This window comes from Babylonia areolata, chromosome 2 (genome assembly GCF_041734735.1).
Source record: "Babylonia areolata isolate BAREFJ2019XMU chromosome 2, ASM4173473v1, whole genome shotgun sequence".
NCBI classification, from domain to species: domain Eukaryota; kingdom Metazoa; phylum Mollusca; class Gastropoda; order Neogastropoda; family Buccinidae; genus Babylonia; species Babylonia areolata.
Window position 1 is genome coordinate 28940233 of NC_134877.1, and position 5000 is coordinate 28945232.

Consider the following 5000-nt stretch of genomic DNA (forward strand, 5'->3'; position numbering starts at 1 on the left):
TCGAGGGGGTGGGGGAGAAAGAAATTATTGTGTATGCATGCGAGTAAATGAAAATGTGTGTGCGTGCGTGTTTGCGCGCGCGCGCGCGCGCGCGCGTGTGTGTGTGTGTGTGTGTGTGTGTGTGTGTGTGTGTGTGTGTGCGCGCGCGCGTGTGTGTGTGTTAGTGTGTGTGTGTGTGTGTGTGTGTGTGTGATACATTTAAAAAATGATCGATTTAAGGTGTTTTTTGTTGTTGTTTTTTTAAGCATAACAATATAACATCTTTCTAATGAAAATCTAACAACTATAACAACGAACCAACTGACCTATTCAACAAGGAGTTGAAAAAGTCATACATTAGCAATGGACTGCTGAAGATTGTCAACACTGAAAAGGATTTCAGTTCAGGGATGTGAGACTTTAACATATCGCAAGTTGATAATTATATGATCGGCTGTTATGTGAGCACCACAGATGCAAGAAAAATTACTGACATACTTGGTCTTCAAACAATTCATTTTCCATCTGCAGATTATAGAAATGATTTGCCTCTTATGAAAATTATTTTGGTAATGTTTTCCCATGAAACCATACATTTTCTGTATATTTTATGTAACTCCGAGTTACCGGTGTGTTTTTCTTCAAACTGAAAATTTGACCATTGGACTTTTTCTACCATTGTGGAACATTCCTGTCGTGAAAGCGAAATATTTAAATCTAACTCCATCATGGAACTTCTAGCTCCTTTTTTTAAAGCCAGAATGTAAACTTTTTCATTATAGTAAAAACCGCAATGAGAAGGAATCCAGCAAAAGGTTATGTAAGAGCCTCTTAGTAAGAGTTCGTGAATCAAATGGCTGATTTCAATAATGAGTTCATACCTGACCGTTTCTTTTGTAAGTTTAATAGCGTGAAGAACTGGTTTAGAATCAACACAAAATAAAATCTGAAATATAGTTTTCAGAAGGGATATCATAAAATTTAATTGCTATGAGTTCAGCTGTGAAGGTGGACTTATTCTCTCCCAGATGAAATGAGTTCTGAAAGTTAAGGTCTGGAATAACGAAAGCAGCACCAGCTCTATTATTTACAACAGAGCCGTCTGTAAATATCTTTAGATGATTAAGGTACTTCTCTTCCAAATCAATTCGTACGTGTGATGTAAGTAAATTTCTGTTGTCATCTTTGGTCAGATCAGTATGATTGATATCAAATTGCGCTCTTTGGTGGTGATACCACAGACCTTTTAGCAAAATATGGGGTTTTATTCACGCCGGAATTTGTTAAAATATTTGACGTGTATGTTCCCAGTGTGGTATGAGAGGATATAGATCTAGCTCTCTTTGGAAAATCGCGGTCGGATTTGATAGTTATTTCTGATTCCAAATCATTTTCACCATTTAAACTTCTCAAGACAAATTTACTACACGCAAGTTCCCTTTGATCCTCTAATGGTAATACTCCCGCTGCACTGTACGTTTTCTTACTGGAAGCATGGACTGGTAAGCCAAGTGCCAGTTTATATGCTCTGAAGTCTATGCTTTGAATTTTTTTCAATAAATATTTCGGTGCACTGAAGTATACTTCTTGTGCATATATAAGTTTTGACCGAACAAGTGATGTGCAAAGTTGTAGTAGAGCGAATATGTCCTGGCTCCATGGTTGTTTGCATACCATTTTCAAGAAGTTTATGTTTTCCTGGCCTTTGTCAAACTGTAATCGATATGATGATTCCAAGTTAATTTTGATGTAAGGTGCACTCCAAGGCATTTAACTACTTTTTTTTTATATTCCAGGGCGTTATCGTAAATTTTAAAGGAAGGCAATGTTGCTGGACTTGATCCATTATTAAAAAGCATCAAGTGTGTTTTTTCGGTTGATATTTGCAGACCATTCTCGTTCATATAATTTGCTACTGTGTTTAATTCATTTTGATATAGCTTTTTAGTGTTATTCATATATCGGGCAGGTGTATTCTTTTTGATTGCAACTTTCATCCACATGCATATATCGTCAGCGTATTGAACTATTACAACATTCTTTCTTAGTTTTGGGGGGTAGATCATTCATTAGAATGTTGAACAATATTGGAGCAATTACAGAGCCCTGAGGAATACCTGTATGCAATGTTCGTGTAGATGAATACGTATTCCCTATTTTAGTCTGATTTTTTCTGTTTTCTAAGAAGTCTTTTATAAAGTTACACAGATGTCCCGATAATCCAATCGTCTTCAGTTTTAACATTAGACGGCACTGCCACACTTGGACATAGGTTTTACTGATGTCAAAAAAAGTTGCAAGCAAACATTTTCGTGTGCGTGTGTATATATATATATATATATATATATGTGTGTGTGTGTGTGTGTGTGTGTGTGTGTGTGTGTGTGTGTGTGTGTGTGTGTGTGTGTGTGTGTGTGTGTCTGTGTCTGTGTCTGTGTGTGTCTGTGTCTGTGTGTGTGTCTCTGTGTGTGTGTCTGTGTCTGTGTGTCTGTGTATCTGTCTGTGTATCTGTCTGTCTGTGTCTGTGTGAGTGTGTATGTGTGTAGGGCCAGTCATGTGTATATCTCTAGCTATGTATTTGTGTGTATGTGTGTGTATCTATGTGTTTGTATGTGTGTGCGTGTGTTCGTGTGAGACAGAGAGACAGAGACAAAGTGAGGGATAGATCAACAGAAACACAGTCCAAGACAGACACAGACACACACACAGACACAGACACAGACAGAAAGTAACGTTAACAATCCGTCCGACGAACACCAGTGCACAAACAAATTACATCAATATCACGATTTTTCTTTTCGTATTAACGGGATGGGCGGGCTTCGAAAGGATAGTGGGGCGGAGGGGGGGGGGAGGGCGTAGGGGTAGGAGGGGGGAAATGGGGGACTTTGGGGGGGAGGGGAGGGGTGGGTGGGGCGGAGGAGTTTGTAGTGAATGAACGAAGCCGTTGGCGAACGTTAGTCCGTTCGTCACAAGCCCTCCCCAAACACAAATTGCATCTCAAGATTTTGGATAGTTCGTTTTTGTTCCTTCACTGGGGTAACAGGTCATGCCGTCTTTGAAGTAGTTCCAAAAAAAAAAAAAAAAAAAAAAAAAAAAAAAAAGCACAGCAAAGCTCATGGCGGCCACTTCAGTTCAGAAGTCTGTTTTTTTCTGCACACCACCACGGATGCGAGGCATGATTGCTACGAGTAATGTTATGAATTACCTCAGGGCCAGAAAAAAAAACACACAAAAAAACAATAATAATAACAATTTAAAAAAAAAAGATAAAATGAATTATCGTAGTGATATTGATGATATAGTAGTAGTAGTGAAATAACAATGATGATGTAGTAGTGGTAGTGGTAGTAGCAGTAGTAGTAGTAGTAGTAGTAGCAGCAGTGATAATGATATTGATGTAGTACCGCTAGTAGTAGTAGTTGTTGTTGTAGTAGTAGTAGTGACAATGATAATGATGTAGTATTGGTAGCAGCAGCAGCAGCAGCAGTAGTAGTAGTAATAGTAGTAGAACTAGTAGTAGTAAAGCAGCTAATAATAGTTGAATGGATAAATGAATGAATAAACCAAATAACATTAACAACAACAACAACAGCCACAAAACCGAAGCACTGAGCCGCACTGTCCAATTCTCTCACTCTCTCTCTCTCTCTCTCTCTCTATATATATATATATGTATGTATAATATCCACAAGCAAACAGGTATCACAGAGAAGTTATCTTGTCGGCAAACAGTCGCTCCTTGCTGTTCCTGCGGACAGTGGCAGCAGCAGCAGCAGCAGCAGAGGCCCCGTTCTCTGTTAGCGGAGGGCCGTACTCGGACTTGTTCAGCCGGCTGCGGCTCCCGCGCGAGCAGGTGCCTGTGACGACGTTCACGTCTTTGCTGCGCTTCTCCAGACAGCACCTTGGGAAGAGGATCCTGCGGAAGGCGTCCCGAAACTCCGTGTTGAAGATGGAGTAGATGATGGGGTTGAGGCAGGAGTTGACGTAGCCGCACCAGGTGAGGATCTGGTAGACCAGCTGCGGGATGCACCTGCTGCAGAAGGCCAGGATGGGGTTGATGATGAAGAAGGGCACCCAGCACAGCAGGAAGACGCCCATGATGATGCCCAGGGTCACGGCCGCCTTGTGGTCCGACACCTTGTAGGAGCCCTTGGCCGACCCGTTGGCCTGGAAGCGGTCGGCGGTGTGCGTCCTACGTATCGTCTCCACGTGGCGCCGCGCGTACACGTAGAGCTTGACGTAGATGGACACCATGACGACGCAGGGGATGTAGAAGCTGATGGTGGAAGACACGATCGCGTAGATGGGGTTCAGGTCAAAGACGCACAGCTCCGTATCAGACGAGGAGCTGGAGTTGCCGACCGAGGGCGACTCGTGCCAGCCCAGGTGTGTGGGCACGAAGGAGATGAGCACGGACAGCGTCCACACGGTGGCGATGAAGGCGACGGTCTTGCGGGTGGTCATCCAGGCCTCGTAGCGCAGCGGGTCCTTGATGTGCACGTAGCGGTCCAGTGAGATGACGCACAGGTTGAGGATGGAGGCCGTGGAGCACATGATGTCCGAGGAGATCCAGATCCGGCAGAAGACGGCGCCGAACATCCATCTGCCGTGGATGTCGTTGGCGATGGCGAAGGTCATGACGACCAGGGCCACGAGGAGGTCTGCGATGGCCAGGGACACGATGAAGAAGTTGGAGTTCTTCTTCAGGCGGCGGTCAGTCAGCACCGCGGCGCACACCAGCAGGTTGCCCACCACGGCCACGAACACCATGCACGTCAGCATCGTGCCCAGCACCGCCTTCTCCACCATGCTGTAGTCCCCCTCCCCACCATCACCACCACCAGCCACCTGCCCCTCCTCACCACCACCACCACCACCACCCCCGCCCCTTCCCCCGAAGTCCGGGGGCACGAAGTGAGGGGAAGAGATGTTGAGGCCTCCCGGGCTGTGGATGTTGTAGGTGGGGTTGGACATGGCCGGTCGTTCCTCAGCCACCGCCACCACACTTGTCTTCCAGC

The 5000-nt window shown here is 44.6% G+C and overlaps 1 pseudogene; it reads right to left on the minus strand.

The window, feature by feature from the left end:
* Positions 1-3634: 3634 nt before the first annotated feature.
* Positions 3635-4956, minus strand: LOC143277163 (dopamine receptor 1 pseudogene; annotated as a pseudogene).
* Positions 4957-5000: the final 44 nt, after the last annotated feature.